This window comes from Chelonia mydas, chromosome 4 (genome assembly GCF_015237465.2).
Source record: "Chelonia mydas isolate rCheMyd1 chromosome 4, rCheMyd1.pri.v2, whole genome shotgun sequence".
Taxonomy (NCBI): Eukaryota; Metazoa; Chordata; order Testudines; family Cheloniidae; genus Chelonia; species Chelonia mydas.
In genome coordinates, this window is record NC_057852.1 from 68609353 (window position 1) to 68630927 (window position 21575).

Consider the following 21575-nt stretch of genomic DNA (forward strand, 5'->3'; position numbering starts at 1 on the left):
GACTAATTGTGAGAAAACATATTTACAGTAGGCATTCTACAGCTGCTAATGAATTTTAATAAAAGTTACAGAAAATTGATATTGACAGCATATCTAATACTTAAAACATTAATACTACGAAAATAGAAAAGTATGGGAGATCTTAAGAGCCTAGGCCCTGAGCCTGCAAAACAGATACCTGTGTAAGCCTTTTGCAGGATCAGGGGCTTTAACTGGTCTTGCATTTTTGGTTTGCATATATTTCCTGATGAAGGAAATTTTAATATTACTATTAACGATTTGTATTACTGTAGTGCCTAGAAGCTTTAGTCATGGACCAGGATCCCATTGTCCTAGGCACAATACAAATGCAGGAAACAAAAGTCTCTCTGCTGCAAAGAGTTTACAATCTAAGTACTAATTACTGTTTTGTGACATTTCTTAGAAATTAGTGATTAAAAATAATCAATTTGGATAATCAGTGCTGAGTTTTATGATTATGGGCCATAATCATGTCCCAGTAGTTAATATTCCAATATTAACCCTATTTTCAGCACGCTTTTGAAGTTTGTCTACAAAAAAAAGCTCTTTTTGAGCTGAAAATTCTCAGGATAAATCTGGGGGAAGAGGATGCTTTTTTTTTGTTGCTTTTTTTTTTTTAAATTAAAGACAAGCAAATCACAGCCTATTTTTGATTCATGGGACAGCACAATGTAACATTCTGAATTCTGTTATTCAGAGAACTATTTGGACTATTAACATAAGAAACACAAAAGTCCTGTTCAAGTCAAGTCATATTTTTGTCTCTCTTTTATTTCAAGTCTGCTTCAGTCCCTCTCTATAAAGGTATGTTTTGTGACATGAGCCAACAAGGCAAATTGGAAAAATTCTGTTTCTTAGATATGCATAGCTGTTTTCTCCCATTTTGTTTCCTACTGAAAACAATTTCCGATATGAGATTTTGTTTGCCAAGTTTCACTGAGCAGAAATTATAACCTAATAAATAATAGGGATTATAAAGGAAATGTTGATACAACAATATCTATTCTCTCAAACTGCATGCATATCTTCCATTAAGGTTTGTGGAAGTTACTTATGAACATAAAAAGACAATGGACTCCCTTAGGGGTCCTATTCTCTTCTAGCTGTGCATCAACAACTCCCACTAACATTAATGGAAGAAATGCTAACTGAGGGAATAATAGACCCGGTTTTGCCCTTTTATAATACTAGTACAGATGATACATTGTATCATTCACTAACCTTTATTCTTCCATAAGGAAAAAAAAAGGGGGGGGGGGGGGAAGCTAGCAATTAAAAAGTGGAATGTTTGATATTATAATAAATTAAATAAGTACTGAATCATATAAAAACCTTCAAAATAATCTCAAAATTTTACCTCTCCATTTGTGATATCATAAAAGCACAGACTGTTACTTGACAAATTGGATTAAACTATGGATAAGCAAAATTTCTTTTTCAGTACTCGCTGGAGTACAAGAATTACCACAATTGTATAGTTATACAATAACTGGACTAATCAAAGCTATATAATGTTACCATTGTGAAGAAAGTAGGGTTCCTCATTAGCCTATTACAAAAGAATTACTGTAAATTCAGCCTACGTGCAGCATCACTTCCTGTGCAAACAAACATAGATAATACAAGAAGCTTGAAACCGTTCCAAGCTGGCAGACTGGCAGAACAAATTATGCAGAGCAACAGAAAGCCTTCAGTAGATTCAATAGAGCTTGGAGCATAAGAATGATTAAGTGTTTCTTTACACAACTACAAATCACAGTAATGAATCAGAGTAAAATTTCCAATAAGGGACTTAACTGCACCAGCTGGCCTTCTTTAGAGAGCAATGTTATAATGTGAAATGATGACATTCTAAATAGCAGTGTTTGCAACTTTTGCACAATCTGCCTAAAGCAAGTCTATTGTTGTTTGATGGGTTTTTTGTTTTGTTTTGTTTTTAAGAAAAGCATAATAAACTAACACCTAAAAATATATACAGAAGCTGAAAAAAAAAGTCTTTTTAATTATCTAGAAAGTGAGTCTGATCCAACGAACAATGAAGTCATTGGGAAATCTCTACTGTTCACTTTAATAGGATCTGGATCAGTCCTGCTCTGAATACATAGGACTGTAACTATAGAATTATGCAACAAAAATGCAGCTGTTTAAAAACAAATACAAACTCTTTTCTATAAGCAAATGTGAATTAAAAAATAAAATAAAATAATAGCTATCCTCTTTTTGAAAACGTGTCCATGCATGAGGCACCAGAGGAGGAGTCAGCTGCTCACAAAGAAATCTGCATCTATGATCAAGAAATGTGGGGACATTTCCTATTCAAAGAAGTTGATTCTCTTGTAAGCAGCTGACTCTCCTTCATTCCCCATGTGCGGCATGCTTTCAAAAAGGGGCTTGGCTAATCAGGTTTTCAAAGAGCAAAGATATCACACTAACAACAATACTGTTTTCTCCTGTGTTATTCAGAAAATCAGACAATATTTTCATAAGGGTCGCTTCTACCGTTAAAATCCATTAATCTAAAAATGTATAACTGGCAACTAGATCTTCTTAAAGAATGCTGTCCCTGATTATACATCAACTTTTCAACAACACTAGTATTATTGGCACTTTAATCTAAAGACAATATTTCCAAATCATAACAACAAAAATCAAATTTTGCAACATGATCCCACGCTCCCTCAGATCCTGGCGAGGCTGCCATAAATAACCCATGAATAGAGGCTAGGATTTTCAGAGTAGTATCTCCAAGCAAATGCAGGCCACTTTGCAGACTGACACATATTAGCTTAAATACAATCTTTGTGCTGCACTACATTAAAAAAATGTTTGTAAAATACATAGGAACAAGATCGGCCTATTTTCTAGCATTGAATCGAAATCCGGATTTCATTAACTGTTTCAAATGTCATGGGAAGAAAACATCACCAGGCTTCTCAGATGCTAATCGATGGCTTATTAACCTTTAATATAATCATGAAGGAGTAGCTGTGGCATAGCATACGTATGTGGCAATATGTATTTACCTTTTACTGTGTGTGACGGGGCAAGGCCAAATGGCTATAGAAAAGTTGTGAGAGACAGATATATTAGTCCCAGTCTAAACAACTCCCTGTTACCAGGATAAGTAAATGGCACCTGCTACAAGTCAATTAAGACACCTGGGGCCAATTAAGATCTTTCCAGAAGGCAGGGAAGATAGGTAGGTTGATTGGGACACCTGAAGCCAATTAGGGCTGGCTAAACTAGTTAAAAGCCTCCCAGTTAGTCAGTTGGGCGTGCGTGTCAGGAGCTGTAGGAGAAAGCTGTGCTATTGGAGGAACTAAGCAGTACAAACCATATCAGTCACAAGGAAGGAGGCTGTGAGTTAAGGTGAAGGAGATCTTGTGTGGGAGTTTCTGTGGGGAAGTGGCCCAGGGAATTGTACACGTCCTATTTCCAAAAGGTCAGCTACCATAGCTGCTAATATTTGGGTCCCTGGGCTGAAGCCTGAAGTAGAGGGCAGGCCTGGGCTCCCCCTTCCCATCCCGATTAATCACTGAGACTGGGAGACAACAGAGACTGAGCGAGGGAGGGTGGCTTCCCCTCACCTCCCTTGCTGGCTTATGATGAAAATGGCTCAGTAGGCTGTGAGCCTTGCCTCTAGAGAGAGGGTCACAGTGAGCCTCTGAGGTTAGCGAACTCTGCCAGGAAGTGCAGGGCCCATTGAGAGAAGGACAGAGCTTTGTCACAACTGGTGTCGGCAGTGGGATTATTGTTCACAGTGTGGCAGAAGAAAGGTTTTTTTTAAAAAAAGTGCACTGGGGTTTTGAGGTTTTTTTGTGTTTGTTTGTTTGTTTTTGTACCACAATGGAGGAGGTGGTAAGAACTCTGGTACAAGCCACAGCAGCCCAGCAGGAGGCCACCCGGGTTCAGGAGTGGCCTCCTGCTGGCACAACAGGAGATGACATAGAGGCATATCTCCTCTTATATGAAAGGACTGCTCAGCATGAGGCATGGTCCCAGGGCCAGCATTCTCATCCCTTTTTTGTGCCGAGAGGCCCAGAAGGCCTACTTTGACTTGCCTGCCATGGATGCCATTGACTATACCCAGCTGAAGGCAGAGATCGCAGCATGATCAGAAGTGACAGCAGCGGTACGGGCCCAGAGGTTCCATAAGTAGAAATACCAGGAGAACAAACCCCCAAAGTCCCAGCTATTTGACCTCATACACCTCGCACAAAAGTGGTTACAGCCCAAGGCATGCAGCCCAGAGGTTTTGGAGACCCTGGTCACAGACCATTACATGCGGGACTGCCACCAGATCTCCGTAAATGGGTAGGCCAGAACAATCTGTCCACCTACGACGAGATGATCACGCTGGATAAAGACGGATGACAGCCAAGGAATTGATCCAACTACCCAAGGAAAGCCCCTTTTGAAAGAAGCACCCGACCCCAACCTGGAAGGTTGGGCAGCCAAACCCCTGGGGAGTCCTAGGTAGAGAGGGGGGAGGGCGAAAACCAGCAGGGACCCCAGAAGGAAAGAATTGGCTTGAGTGGGGGGGGACCCCTAGGACTAACCCTCCTAACCCCCAGGATAGGGGCATGATTATAGATGTTATGCATGTGGGGAGCGGGGACACATAGCAGCACAGTGTCCCAGCACCAAGGAGCCTATGCAATGTAACTTGGGGGATTGGGAGGTCCCGTGCTCCCTTATCCACCTCGCGGGGGTCGCTTTAGCCCCACATAATTACACCAAACCAGTGAGGATAAACAGAGCAGAGGCTACAGCACTTGTGGACTCTGGGAGTGTTATCACCCGTATATGAGGTAAGCTGGTGAAAAGGTAGCCAGCTGCTGCAAGCCAAACGTATAGCAGCGACATGCGTGCATGGGGCCATGAGCCATTACCCCACCATCCCGGTGCAGATAGAGGTTCAGGGGAACCCCATTGAGGTGACCGTGGGCGTAGCTCCTATACTCCCATATCCTGTAGTCATTGGGAGGGACAATCCAGGGTTTGATCATTTACTCCCCCCGGAGAGGCTGGAGGGAGGTGGGGACCCTGAGGACAGCGACTCGTCACCGGGGGAATGTCAACCCCCAATGTTCCCTGAGATTTCTCAGGATCCGTTCTCAGCCCCCTGAAAGACCTGGAAGACAAAACAAGAGAGGAAGGATGCAAAGACCTTGGGAACCCGGATCCTGACCCAGGGCCAGAAGACTGCCCTAGTGGGCAGATGGACATGAGTAGTCAGAGAAACTTCCACCCCAGAAGGTGAGCCAGAGGCCACCCCCTGCCGTGACGGCAGCGAGCCGTTGGAAGAAGCAGAAACCAGCTCCTGGGAGCTTGGGCAGGTTAGTCCTGGGAAAGAGACTTTCAGGCAGGACCAGGCGGAGGACCCCATATATGATAACGCCAGAAAAGTGGTGGCCGAGATCGATGAGATACCCGTGGACGGGGAGATGAAGAAAGATCTTACTTTATAGTGAAGAAAGATCTCCTGTACCGCGTGGTGAAAATGCAGGAGCCAGAGATTCAACAATTTCTGGTGCCATGAAAACATCAAAAAGCCATACTGAGTCTCGCCCACAGTCACCTGTTTGGAGGACACCTAGGGGTAGAGAAAACCCAGTCACGGATCCTGTGGAGGTTCTTCTGGCCAGGAATACATGAAGATGTCCGACGATACTGTACCTCTTTGTCCGGAGTGTCAGTTACATAGCCCTCGCCCACACTTGCGGGCTCCTTTGATACCTCTTCCAATAATACAGGCTCCTTTTGAACGCGTAGCGATGGATCTGGTAGGACCCCTAGAGAGAAGACAGCTCGGGGCCATCAACATGTGCTTATTGTACTGGACTATGCAACCCGGTACCCGGAAGCCGTTCCCCTACGCAACATGGCTTCCAAGACAATAGCTAAGGAGCTAGTACAGATCTTTGCCCAGGTTGGGCTACCCAAAGAGATATTGACTGATCAAGGGACATCTTTCATCTCCAAGTTGATGAAAGATCTCTGTTCATTGCTCCACGTACAAACTCTACGGACCTCTGTATGCCACCTGCAAACAGACGGCCTTGTGGAAAGATTCAATAGGACCCTCAAGGCCATGATCAGGAAATGGTGAGCCGGGGTGGGAAAGATTGGGATACCCTATTGCCTTACCTCATGTTCGCCATCCGGGAGGTTCCACAAGCCTCCATGGGTTTCTCTCCATTCAAACTCCAATATGGGCGCCACCCTCGGGGCATATTGGATATAGCCAGAGAAGCCTAGGAAGAAGAGCCAAATCCCTGAAGGAACATAGTCGAGCATGTATTGCAGATGAGAGATCGGATAGTCCGAGTTACACCCATTGTATGGGAACACTTGGAGAGAGCATAGGAGACCCAACGAACCCATTATAACCACCAAGTAAAGTTTTGACGGTTCCAACCAGGGGATCGGGTGATGGTACTGGTGCCCACAGCAGAAAGTAAACTGTTGGCCAAATGCTAGGGAGCCTATGAAGTGATCAAAGCCGTAGGAGAGGTGAACTATAAGGTGCGGCAGCCAGGCCGCCGGAAACCGGAGCAAATTTACCACATCAATCTTCTAAAATCTTGGCACGATCAAGAGGCATGCTTAGTCACCCAGGAGATCCTTCCCCAGGAGGATAATTTACACAAGCAAGTGAGGATATCACCTGACTTGACGCCAATCCAAAAGATCGAGGCAGCCGACATGATTAATCGCAACCGAGATGTGTTCTCTACAAAACCAGGGCGGACGACTGAGACCTATCACCATATCCGCACGATCCCGGGAGCCAAGGTAACATTGAGATCCTACCGAATCTCAGCAGCCAAAAGAGAAGAAATCAAAGCCGAAGTAAAGAAAATGTTAGAATTAGGGGTTATTGAAAAAACTTACAGTCAGTGGTCCAATCCAATCATTCTAGTGCTTAAACCTGACTGTACTACGAGATTCTGTAATGACTTTTGCCGACTGAATGAAGTATCCCCATTGGAAGCATACCCAATAACACGCATCGATGAACTGGTTGACCGACTGGGTACTGCCTGATTCTCGACTACGCTGGATCTGACAAAAGGATATTGGCAGGTTCCCCTGACCAAAGAAGCTAAAGAAAAGACAGAGTTCTCCACCCCAGACGGTCTATTCCAGTACACCGTCCTTCCTTTTGGGCTACACTGGGCCCCAGCCACATTCCAGTGCCTCATGGATAAGCTGCTGCGCCCCCATACTAGTTATGCAGCCACATACCTGGATGATGTTGTCATCCATATGCCAGACTGGGGAACCCACTTGGAGAAAGTTGAGGCAATACTGCGCACCTTAAGGCGGGCTGGCCTCACAGCTAATCCTGCTAAATGCACCATAGGGCTAGCAGAGGCTAGGTACCTCGTATATATTGTAGGCAGGGGCATAGTGAAGCCCCAAACAAATAAGCTAGAGGCGATTCAAAACTGGCCCTGGCCGACCCGAAAGAAGCAGGTCCACGCGTTCCTAGGCGTGGTAGGCTACCACCACCATTTTATTCCCCACTTCTCCACTAGCGCAAGTCCCCTAATGGACCTGGTGAAGGCCCAAGGTCCAGACATGGTGAAGTGGACTGACACAGCAGAGGGGGTGTTCACAGACCTTCGGATGACCCTCTGTAATAACCCTGTACTCATAGCCCTGGATTTTAACAAGGAATTTATTTTACAAACAGACGCTTCTGAGGTGGGGTTGGGGGCGGTTCTGTCGCAAATGGTGGGAGAAGAACACCCAATCCTCTACCTAAGCAGAAAGTTTCTCCCAAGAGAACAGAAATACGCAGTAGTCGAGAGAGAGAATGCCTTGCTGTCAAATGGGCCATGGAGACACTGCGTTATTACCTCGTAGGCTGGCGATTTACTCTTGTGACGGACCATGCACCCCTCCAGTGGATGCAGCGTAATAAGGAAAAGAATGAAGGGTCACCACATGGTTCTTATCCCTCCAACCATTCCAGTTCTGCATATGGCACTGGCGTCCCAAGTTGCCCAACATTATGGTGTTTGAGGAGGGGAAGGGGAGGATGTGTGACGGGGCAAGGCCAAATGGCTATAGAAACGTTGTGGGAGACAGAAATATTAGCCCCAGGCTAAACAAATCCCTGTTACCAAGGTAAGTAAATGGCACCTACTCCAGGTCAATTAAGACACCTGGGGCAATTAAGATCTTTCCAGAAGGCAGGGAAGATAGCTAGGTTGATTGGGACACCTGAAGCCAATTAGGGGCTGGCTGAAACTAGTTAAAAGCCTCCCAGTTAGTCAGTTGGGCGTGCGTGTCAGGAGCTGTAGGAGGAAGCCATGCTGTTGGAAGAACTAAGCAGTACAAATCATATCAGACACAAGGAAGGAGGCCCTGAGGTAACAGTGAAGGAGATATTGAGTGGGGACTACTGTGGGGAAGTGGCCCAGGGAATTGTACATGTCCTATTTCCAAAAAGTCAGCTACCATAGCTGCTACTATTAGGGTCCCTGGGCTGGAGGTCCCCCCTCTCCTCCCCGATTAATCACTGAGATTGGGAGACAACAGAGACTGTGCGAGGGAGGGTGGCTTCTCCTCACCTCCCTTGCTGGCTTATGATGAAAATGGCTGTGACCCTTGACTCTAGAGGACTCTACATGGAGGATCACAGTGAGTCTCTGAGGCTTGCGAAATCCGCCAAGAAGCGTTGGACCCACTGAGACAAGGACAGAACTTTGTCACATGTATTAAACTATGCCAATATACTTCCTGTGCACCTGCATGCATACGTGCATGCACACAGTGTTAACACTACTGCTGTGGAAAACACAGGCTGCATAGTAGCTAGAGCACTTTGTACCCGAGAAATGGATTATTTCTATTTAATAGAAAAACAGAGGATAGGAAATAAATGTAAATTAAGATTCATCTTGTAACAAAGAACAGTTCCTACAGGTAAGATTTCAACAGTAATAAGCTTTAACAGAAAGAGCAGTGCAATTCAAGCTTGCATACTCATCACAAGTAGTTGGGGCCAGTTTATTTGTTTAGTGGTGATGAACTCCAGTGCTCCCTCCTCTGCAAGTTGATAAGACGACGACTAAAGGAGGACTCGAGAAGTACCGAAATGAAATGCTCTTAAAATGGCTGAGGATCACAGAAGCCTCAAAAAATGCAAAAGGGAATGGACACTGTACAGGACAACAATAATGGTGCTGAAGAACAGGGACAGAAAACCAGTCATTGACAGAACAGGGATGGATGCAGTCTGCAAAGATTTCTACACTGAACTGTTCGTATCTCAGTACCAACACTTCAACAGACCATTAAGCATGTACTCCCAGTCCTCATCAGCGAAGTTCAACATGCAGGTCACCAAATAAAGGAAGAAAAAGCCCCAGGAAAAGATGGACTGAAAATCAAAATGATAACAGCTGTAGGCCAAGACCTCAGGGAAACCCTTGCTCAGAGGTACAGCTGTTACTTGGAAATGCAGAATATATCATCTCTCTGGAAGGAGTCCAGCTGTACAAGAAGGGCGACCGTGAAGATCTAAAGAACTATCATCCAATATGTCTGCTCTCACACGTCTACAAGCTGTTCACCAAAATAATAAACTGACTTTCACAGAGTCTTGACGAGCAGCAGCCAAGAGAGCAGGCAGGCTTTCGAAGGAATTTCAGCACAATGGACCATATTTTCACGATATACCAGCTATTGGAGCACTCAAGGGAATACATATTCCCTTTATGCATTGCCTTCTTTGACTATGATAAAGAGTTCTACAGTGTAGAGATCAACGAAGTGTTGAAAGCTGTTTCACAGTACGGCATCAACACAAACTATATCAAAGTATTAAAGGAAGCACATTCTGACTGCACTACAGATATAACTTTATTTGATACTCCCTTCGCATCCCAGTTAGGAAAAGTGTGAAGCAAGGAGACATGGTTTCACCAAAACTCTTCACAGCCTGCCTCAAAATGGTAATGACGCAGATGAATTGGAAGTGTGGAATCAACATCAACAGAGAGCAGTTAAACCATCTCAGATTTGCAGACGATATTGTGCCGATCACTGAAAATACTATCGAACTACAGAAAATGCTGTGAGAACTCAACACAAAAAGAAGCCATGTTGGACTGAAAATTAACTGCTCCAAAATGAAATTTTTGTGATCAGATACTTTGCCAAAAGCCCAATCAACAGTCAAGGGAGAGCAAACAGAAGGTGAGCAAAATGTATATTTGGGCCAATAAATTAACATGCGCCACGATCGGGAAGGTGAACACTCATGAAGAAAGAAAGCAGGTTGGTGCGCATCCAATTCTATCAAGGATATCGTCCAAGGAAAAATCAACAAGGCAACATGCACCAGTCTCTTCAACTCAACAGTACTGACAGTAATGTTGTATGGCAGCAAAACGTGGGCGCTGATGAAGACATTGGAGCAGCAACTATCTGTCACGATGGAAAGAAGAATTCTGGGAATTTCGATCAGCCATCTGTGTCCCCAATGAAGTGATCAGATAGCAGAGCAGAGTGCATGATGTTGTTGAGAGTAGGCATAATAAAATATGATGGGCTGGGCATACAGCGAGGCTCATTGACAACCGATGGACTGCAGCTGTCACTGAGTGGTACCCATGGGAACTGAAACAACCACTCAGCCGACCTCCAAAGAGATGGGAAGATTTTATCATGAAAAAAAACATGGCCACACATGAAGAAGGAAGGCCAGGTTACAAGAAGAACGGAAGACGTGTTGTGACTGGAGCAATCTATATGAGGGCTGAAGGACTGATCGATTAAGGTGATACTCATCACAGAATTACAGCTCAGTTATCTTTCTAATTGTATTCCTTCAGATAACTTCATCCTTATTTTAGCCCACCTCAAGTCTACCACACAGCTCAATACCTTCCTGAATCCTCCCCATACATATATGCAATGACTCTTCTTTATTTCTTTTGCTTGACCATGTGTTCTATGTGCCAGAGCAAGTGAATAAAGCCTACTGGCCCCTCTGTTTAAACCCCTGGGTATAGTGCCACTTAGAAGCACAGAAGGGGACCACACTAAGTGCACTTATCTATTCAGTTCTTCCTTTGACTTCCACATCACTAGGTCACAGGCATCTATTCTGCTGCAAGCTGATTACTGCATATGACAAGAGGTGTCAATTTGGGCTCTTAAATACAGAACATAACATTTAAGCCATCCTGAATTAATCAGGCTTCAGTAACAGCAAAAAATATTTTAAGTACATCAGAAGCAAGAAGCCTGCTAAACAATCAGTGGGGCCAATGGACGATCAAGTGCTAAAGGAGCACTCCAGGACAATAAGGCCATTGCAGAGAAACTAAATGAATTCTTTGCATTGGTCTTCATGGCTGAGGATGTGAGGGAGGTCCCCAAACCTGAGCTATTCTTTTTAGGTGACAAATCTGAGAAACTGACCCAGATTGAGGTGTCATTAGAGGAGGTTTTGTAACAAACTGATAAACAGAAATAAGTCACTAGGACCAAATGGTATTCACCCAAGAGTTCTGAAGGAACTCAAATGTGAAATTGCAAAACTACTAAGTGTAGTCTGTAACCTATCTTTTAAATCAGCTTCTGTGCCAAATGACTGGAGGATAGCCAATGGGATGCCAATATTTAAAAAGGGCTCCAGAGATGATCCCAACAATTACAGGCCAATAAGACTGACTTCAGTACCAGGCAAACTGATTGAAAATATAGTAAAGAACGAAACTGTCAGACTCATAGATGAACATAATTTCTTGGGCAAGAGTCAACATGATTTTCTAAAGGGAAATCATGCCTCACCAATCTACTAGAATTCTTTGAGGGGGGTAAAAACAAGCACGTGGACAAGGGGGATCCAGTGGATATAGTGTACTTAGATTTTCAGAAAGCCTTTAACAAGGTCCCTCACCAAAGGATCTTAAGCAGAGTAAGCTGTCAATGGATAAGAGGAAAGGCCCTCTCATGAACTGGTAACTGGTTAAAAGATAGGAAACAAAGGGTAGGAATAAATGGTCAGTTTTCAGAATAGAGAGGTAAAAATAGTGGTGTCCCCCAGGGGTTTGTACTGGGAGCAGTCCTATTCAACATTTTCATAAATGATCTGGAAAAAGGGGTAAACAGTGAGGTGGCAAAATTTCCAGATGATACAAAACTACTCAAGATAGCAGGCAGATTGTGAAGAGCTACAAAAGGATCTCTCAAAACTGGGTGATTGGGCAACAAAATGGCAGATGAAATTCAATGTTGATAAATGCAAAGTAATGCACATTGGAAAACATAATCCCAACTATATATATAAATGATGGGGTCCAAATTCGCTATTACCAGTCAAGAAAGAGATCGAGTCATTGTGGATTGTTCTCTGTGGATAGTTCTCAATGTGCAGCAGCAGTCAAAAAAGCCAACAGAATGTTGGGAATCATTAAGAAAGGGACGGATAATAAGACAGAAAATATATTGCCTCCATATAAATCCATGGTACACCCACATCTTGAATACAGCATGCAGATGTGGTCGCCCCATATAGAAAAAAAAAGATATATTGGAATTGGAAAAGGTTCAGAAAAGGGTAAAAAAAATATTAGGGGTATGAAACGGGTTCTATATGAGGAGAGATTAATAAAACTGGGACTTTTCAGCTTGGAAAAGAGTTGGCTAAGACGGGATGTGATCGAGATCTATAAAGTCATGATTGGTGTGGAGAAAGTAAATAAGGAAGTGTTATTTACTTCTCATAATATAACTACGGGTCACCAAATGAAATTAATAGGCAGCAGGTTTAAAACAAACAAAAGGAAGTATTTCTTCACACAATGGACAGTCAATCTGTGGAACTCTTTGCCAGAGGATGTTGTGAAGGCCAAGATTATAACAGGATTAAAAAAAAACTAGATAAGTTCATGGAGGATAGGTCCACCAATGGCTATTAGCCAGGATGGGCAGGGATGGTGTCCTTAGCCTGTGTTTGCCAGAAGCTGGGAATGAGCAACAGGGAATGGATCACTTGATGATTACCTGTTCTATTTATTCCCTCTGGGGCACCTAGCATTGGTCACTATTGGAAGACAGGATACTGGGCTAGATGGACCTTTGGTCTGACCCAGTAGGGCCATTCTTATGTTCAGACTTTTAAGAAAAATGTATCCCACTTCTCATATCAAATTTACTTTCTCATTTTTATTCTTTTCCACTTTGGCAACAAAACCTTACTGCAACTCTATATTTAATTTCTTGTTTTCATAGAATCATAGAATATCAGGGTTGGAAGGGACCCCAGAAGGTCATCTAGTCCAACCCCCTGCTCGAAGCAGGACCAATTCCCAGTTAAATCATCCCAGCCAGGGCTTTGTCAAGCCTGACCTTAAAAACCTCTAAGGAAGGAGATTCTACCACCTCCCTAGGTAACGCATTCCAGTGTTTCACCACCCTCTTAGTGAAAAAGTTTTTCCTAATATCCAATCTAAACCTCCCCCATTGCAACTTGAGACCATTACTCCTCGTTCTGTCATCTGCTACCATTGAGAACAGTCTAGAGCCATCCTCTTTGGAACCCCCTTTCAGGTAGTTGAAAGCAGCTATCAAATCCCCCCTCATTCTTCTCTTCTGCAGACTAAACAATCCCAGCTCCCTCAGCCTCTCCTCATAAGTCATGTGCTCTAGACCCCTAATCATTTTTGTTGCCCTTCGCTGGACTCTCTCTAATTTATCCACATCCTTCTTGTAGTGTGGGGCCCAAAACTGGACACAGTACTCCAGATGAGGCCTCACCAGTGTCGAATAGAGGGGCACGATCACGTCCCTCGATCTGCTCGCTATGCCCCTACTTATACATCCCAAAATGCCATTGGCCTTCTTGGCAACAAGGGCACACTGCTGACTCATATCCAGCTTCTCGTCCACTGTCACCCCTAGGTCCTTTTCCGCAGAACTGCTGCGTAGCCATTCGGTCCCTAGTCTGTAGCGGTGCATTGTATTCTTCCATCCTAAGTGTAGGACCCTGCACTTATCCTTATTGAACCTCATCAGATTTCTTTTGGCCCAATCCTCCAATTTGTCTAGGTCCTTCTGTATCCTATCCCTCCCCTCCAGCGTATCTACCACTCCTCCCAGTTTAGTATCATCCGCAAACTTTTTTCCACACAACTGAAACCTTAAACTTCCACTAACACAGGTTTTTGGGTGTTTTTTTTTTAAAATGGAATACATAATTGACCAATGGCTAGCCAAATATTGAGGGTGACATTTTCAAGATGCCTAAACAAGAGCTAGGTTCTTAAGTGTCTAAGTCACTTTTGAAAAAAATGTCTGAGGATGAAATATTTAATAAGTGCTTATGTGATTTAAGACCCAAAGCCCCATTAAAATTAAATGACCCTTAGGGTGCTTTTGAAAACTTCGTTCCCTAGGTCAATTTCTACATACATAAAATTAAGATATTATTTAGCTAGCACAAATGGGTATTACAAGCATGAGTTAGTTAATGTGTGTAAAAATGCTTTGAACAGAAAAAAGTATATTATAACAACATTTTTCAGCTACTTGGTAGCCATCTCAGCCATCTGGGGTCAATAATTTATTAACTCTAGAGACATCACCTTCTTAGCCACGTAGTGCCAGAGAGTAGTAACAGAGTAAGTGTTGTCACTCTGAGTATTGAATGCAGTAGAACTACTATTACAGTACTGTAGCACTTGGAATTTATTTTAGGTTTTGTCACAGCATCCATCACGGACAAGGTTAACCAAATCTCATGCCTCAAGGAGCAAAGCTGATCACCTCTGAGTTGAAAAGGAATGTTTCTTCATGTTAAAGTACTCCATATATCTTTAGATACTATGGTAATAAGGATCATATAAATAAGTAGATTTTTTTTCCCCTTCCCATTTTGCCTCCATTTTTTTTTGAAGGCACTGGCAGGAGGCAGGGTTCTGAGACATGATAAGGAACTAGAGGCACCAATGATTTGACTCAATATAGCAATATGAAATTTCATACATTATGTAGCATCTTCTCGGCATTTGGAATAAGATCAAATGTTTATCAATTTTCACATAAAATCTATCAGGAGACTATATCCCATCCTGGCAGAGGGATGGATTAGATAAAACCGATTTCGCCATCTTTAATAAATGTAGTATTCTTGGCATGCTTTGTTAAATTAATTTGCTCATGTCACTGTGTGACAACCTTAAAAAAAAATGCATGAACCTCATAGGGGGAGTATTACAACTCTTGGTCCAGACATTGCATTCAGGATTTGTCCCTGAGTAGCCATGAAAAGTTTTGGGCAGATGGGTATGTAAATAATTAATCAGTAATTCAATGATTGATACAGTTATATGTCTAATTAGTTATGTATTTAGTGGTTTGAATTTATGAAATAGCTAGCTTGATTACATTTACTAAGCAATTGTTAATTAGCAATGGTTAATCAGCACATAACAGAAAAGAATATACTTTACAACAGTCGGAGAGAACTGATCCTCCCAGTAATTAACAGTCTGGTTTTAGTAATGGCCTGGTTCTGGGATTACAGCTTGACACAATTACACTAGAGTTGCTTACAGTTTCACTTTCATTATTTCATGTTTTGCATAGACATATCTTATTTTAGTATTGTATAAGAACATTAGAATGGCCCTACTAGGTCAGACCAAAGGTCCATCTAGCCCAGTATCCTGTCTTCCGACAGTGGCCAGGGCCAGATACACCAGAGGGAAAGAACAGAACAGGTAATCACCAAGTGATCCAGCCCCTGTCCTCCATGAATTTATCAAGTTCTTTTTTGAACCTTGTTATAGTCTTGGTCTTCACCACATCCTCTGGCAAAGAGTTCCACAGATTGACTGTGCATTGTGTGAAGAAATACTTCCTTTTATTTGTTTTAAACCTGCTGCATATTAATTTCATTTGGTGACCCCTAGTTCTTGTGTTATGAGAAGTAGTAAACACTTCCTTATCTACTTTCTCTACACCAGTCATGATTTTATAGACCTCAATCATATCTCTGTCTCTCTTCCAAGCTGAGAAGGCCCAGTCTTATTAATCTCTCCTCATATGGAAGCTGTTCCATACCCTTAATCATTTTTGTTGCCCTTTTCTGAACGTTTCCCAATTCCAGTATACCTCTAACCCGATATAACGCGATCCAATATAACGCTACTCCTGTCATGTGGGTAGCTGCTATCCATTTTGCTATTTGATTGTACTAGTTCACTTTTCATTGCTATTAATTTTTATTGGGGCTTAGGGCATACCTGGATTACTTTTAAACAGTTGGAAACGAGTGCAGCAACCGCTTACCTTTTGGCACTTCACAAGTGAGATGCATGTGGGTTGTGGGTCGGAACATTTTCAACACTATTTCATTAGTGCATCCAGATTTTAATGGAAGAGCTTGGTATTGCAGTTTTCATTTCTAACTATAAGGTGAAGCTGTAACAGTTTTATGACCATAATATTCACTGGACATTATTTCCTTATGTTTACACGTGGTGCTCAGACTCTTGAAAATTTGGGACATCAACCAATACCTAGCACTGTCAGTTTTATTTTTTCTACTTCTTGGCTTTTTCTCTCCATATTTTGACTTCTTACTATTCAGCTTTTCTTCTAAGGTAAGAAAGATGAATTTGGTGATAGGGAAACAACTAGTAAATAATTATAAGCTACTGTATTATGCGGTATCCTTTTCAGTGTTGGCCCTGCTCCTCAGGGTCATACTTTGAACTTGAGATAATTAATTTTTCATCTATGTTCATGTTTGTCCTCTGTGCATTCAAGAAAACAACTCTCTGCATGCTTTAATTGGATATTCTTACTTATTTATCACAGGTGCCTACTGGTTAATAAAAATCTGTAGAGTACCGTATGAATGCTAAGTATTGGTATTAAAGTAACATGGGAAGACCTTGAAGAAACAATGGAATACAGGTGATGGCAAAGGTGACAGTGCAATGAGACTGAGCACAGGAAAAACTATCACAAGAAGCAAATAAAAAGATTGAAGAGACCACATAAGAGCCGACAAGGTGGAGGCCAACAGAGAATAGGTGTGAATGTGTGAAAGAAAAGTAGATGCTTTCTTCAAAGAAATAAAAAGGAGAAAAGGGAAGAGAATCATAAAAAGGAACAAAAAACAGTACACAGAATGGAGGAAAAAAGGAAGGGAATGGAGAAGAATGTAAGTTAGATAATGGAATGAGAGAGATGATGATAAAGATATACACATTGGCGTTCATAAATTTTATTTAAGTTATGCCCCTTTATTATACAATATTTCCCTGAGGACCTCCTACATATCAGTAATTATGGGACAAAAGAAGTGGATTCTGAGCATTTACATTATATTACTATTGCTTGCTACTCTGAATTCTAAAATAACTGAAAAAAAGAGAGAAAGTTACCTCAAAATTTGCCAGAGTGGATGGGGGATTAGGAGCATCTAGCCCCCCAAACTTGTAAGGAAAATTGACGTGTGTGTGTGTGTGTGTTCACCACCATTCACAGCACACAGCATGAACAGATGGGATCCATCTTTTCTGAAGCAGAATAGGGTGGTGGCAATTTAAAAACTTGAGCGGATACAGAAAATCACCTTGGAAACCATCCTCGATATCTTAAAGCCAGTCCAAATGATCCACCCCAAAGTGCTACCTTTGGATCTGCCAATAAAACTAAAAAAAAAAGACCTGACTATGATTTAAAAACAAACTAACAAACAAGCCTTCACAACGTAATGCAGAAGGCTCAATCTAAGAAACAAAATGGTGTGCATCTAACAGTTCTGTACATGGATACCTCTTCACTTTATTTACAAAAAGGGCTATTGTATTTGATCATTTTTGGTTAAATCATTCTATGCTTATGCAAGAGGAGAACAAGGCTTTTGTGTTTTATCAGACTCCATTAAGAGCAGTCAGTGTAAGGTTGCTCACTATGCTCCACAACATCAAAGAAGCCCAGATGATGCTGGATCTAGGTGTTTAGCACAAAACAGTGTACACATTCTGTGTCTCAATCTACATGTTCTGGAAACATGTATCTAAAATGTTACTGAGCATCTCATCACTTGGCACTTTGCCAGTTCCTTGCATTCACTAGTCAAAGCTTAGAATGGTCTTTACAATGATAAGGTTTTAACTGAATGTGCCCTCATTTGTAAAATGTCTCCTGTAGCCGAACACATATGAGATAAAAACAAAAGGGAAATTTTTCAAAGTAGGGGAAGATGCTGTTGAGATATTTTTCCTCCTTTTCTGCCTACAAGCTGAGTTTAAATATTTTTACTTTGATAAATATGTATTTGGGCTCCAATCCACCAAAGAATTTTAATGGAAGAGCTTGAAATTGCAGTTTTCTGTAGTAAGCCTATTGAAACTAATGGCAATACTTGTGCTTAAAATTATGTACATGTTTAGCACTCTTCAGATTTCTTTTGGTGATTTTCTGATCAGAATGCCTTTACTCCACCTGTAAAAGATGAATTGCTGAATCTGTTTTCTCCATCTCTAAAGCCTTCTCCATCAGAGAACAAGGTATCAGTAAACAACAATAAAGGATAGAAAATAAAAGATGTCCTCCAAAGCAAATGATGACAGGCAGATCAGGTCTATGTGTAAATTACGTTCTATGAGTAATGCAAATATGATTCCTACATTGGCAACTACTTAACAAAAACAAAAGAAAAAGAATGACATGAATTTTTCATTGATGCAATTAATGATGATGTACACAGTCTAAGTCCATTCTGAAGAGGCGAATCAGCTAATGTGTATGTGTCATATCAACGTATCACAAGAACAAGCCTGACAGAAAATTATGAGCAACTGAATAAGACTCCTAAAACATTGAATGAATGCATGCATTTATTATAGGAGAAAATGAAAGTTTATTATATTGGTCAAATCAATTTTGGAAGTCTTGTCCCTAACACAGAGCAAGTATTTTAAAAATATTTTTACATACATCATTTGACCCTGTTTCCAATTAAAAGTATCACAAGAATGAAGAATGAAAGCACATTCTGTAGTGATACAGGTTAGAGAGGAGTACTGGGTTCCTATGTATTATGTCAGAAAATACAAACTCAACGCATTAAAAAGTGTTTTTACTTCTGGAGAAGTAATAATGTTTATTATTTTTGACACCACGAAATCTCAATTTTCATTTTCTAATCAATAAAAATCAATAATTAACATTTTGTCTTCTCGCACTTCTCTATCAGGGATCTGTTGCAGAGTGAAGTCTCATACTAGCTACATTATTTTTGATAAAACATATCACAATTAATTTGTTAATATGTCATTTAAGGTATTATAATTAAAATGATCTCAAACAAAGTTATACTTCACAACATCCTTAAATCCATGCAATATAAAGTTATGTATAATTTGGCTATATATAAATAAGGCAACAACCACACTTTCACACAACGTTGAATTCACATATGTAGATTTAAATGAAAATAAACTTTAAAAGATAAAATCACAAGAAAATTTGTAATGCCATATTTTCCCCTATTTATTCACTCTCTCACTATTACTTAAAGGCTCCAATCCAGTAACCTTTAATTAGGTGAGATATCCTCTCCTATACAAGTAGCCCAATGCATTTCAGTGAGATAAGACAGACAAATACACATTTTGGACCAAATCCCACCCTATTAGATCTTCACTTAAAGGGCATCCATGACACAGATCTCCATACTTCCACATGCACAGAGGAGTATCGACACCTTAGTAGCACCATGCCCCCCGCATTTTATAGAGGCTTCTTCACACAGCCCAGGAACTGTGCTGGGGAGAGTCAGAGATTGGGTGAGTCTGGGTTGGGGACAGGGGGAACCATACACATTGTCACCCATCTAGCCCCATAGAACACTGTGGGTGTGGGGAGGGAGGAGTACAACCCAGGGCTGCCTTGTTTTTCCTGTACAACTCCCCTGAACGAGTGGGAATAGTTCCTGGAACAGCCAGTGGAAACTGGCAGTGCGGAAACTAGAGCTAATGTGCTCTAATGGGAAGATCTGAGTGGATCTTTGTGTGGATTTTCCCCAGGAGAATTAATTCTCCAGAATCCCCTACACAGATTTTACAAGAGAAATAGATCATCTTGGCCTTGACTGTGGCGGAAAACAATCCTACCTGTGAGGAATAAAACATGAGTGGAGGTTCTTAAGGATGAAATTTTGCAAGGATATATTCTCCGATGTTCCATCCATACAACATTGCTGGGAAAAAAAGCTATGGGTCTTACTCAAAAACCTGCTTGGTCCTCAGACGTCTGCACAGAGGCTGGCCCCCATTAGTGCCCTGCCTTTCCTCCCTCCTCCTAACTTATGTACTGCTGTCCCAGTGAGCAGATGTGTCGAATGCTCAAAAGAAGGGACAATGTATTATACATAAAGACAAATAAATAAAGAATGATGGAGCCCAATGCTGTATTACCTTTCTCACCTAATGGAAAAAGGACAATATATTTTGTTCTTCCTTCCCACCACTTGCACCCTGGTCAGGCCACAAATTGCATGGAAAGCACCTCTTCAGGAAGAGAATGCACCATGACAGAAAGGGCTATCCCACTGTTCTGGGAGGAAGGGTAGATCCAAGCATGTTGGGTCCCCTCCGTGCACAGATCTGGCTTAATACTGAATAGTTCACATAAGTTTCCTGGTTTTTAGTTCTAACTACTGACTTTCTACCATCCTAAAAATTCACACAATGGAGTTTTGATTATATTCAGACAGCATTTCGAAAACCAAAGCCCACCTTCCTGTACTAGATCAAGGGCAATGGGGAAAGAAGGCCTTTTACAAATATTTATTCAAGATGGAAAAAAATATTTATGCAAATACTGTAGGCAATTGCAGCTAGTCTTCAGGACTTTTCAGCATCTACTTCACATAGTTTTTTTTATTTATTATTTTTTTTTCTTTTATGTAACACCCTCTTAGAAATATAAACATATTTTCTCACAATTATTTTGTCCTTTTGCATCTGGCAACCCTAATCCCAGCCTTGATATTTTCCCCCAATGGTTTGAATGCAACTGAAATTAGCAAAGTGATTTGACAAGAACTCTTTCAATTTCTATAATCTGAATACCAAAATCTCTAATTTTACACCATCATTGGTTAATGTCAAAAGCATAACCCTACAAATAGTTTTTGTTAAATAATTGTGGCTGCACAGTCTAAAACATTACTTTTTACATCACAAAAAATACTAACTTGTTTCTTTGATCAGCTATAGATGCGTATATTTCAGCATGATTAGATATTAGGAAATTGAGAACATTCCTTAACGAATATAGGTTTATAACTGCTCTACCTCAAACACTTGATACTTTCCCCTTAAATATAGTTTTCACCAGCCAAGAAATATTATTATGTTACTGGTTAAACATTTTCATCATTATGGCCCCAAACTCAGCACTTCAGCATGTTTAGTTTTAAGCAGGTTGTTAAGGCCCATTAAAGTTAATAGGAGTTCAACACATACTCAAGTGCTTTGCTAAATTGGGGCCTATGTACAATA

General features: G+C 41.4%; 1 protein-coding gene across 11 annotated transcripts in view; it reads right to left on the reverse strand.

Moving 5' to 3' along the window:
- Window positions 1–21575, reverse strand: part of SPOCK3 (SPARC (osteonectin), cwcv and kazal like domains proteoglycan 3) — a 387711-nt gene that overhangs the window by 155217 nt on the left and 210919 nt on the right. The gene's annotated exons all lie outside the window — the stretch shown is intronic.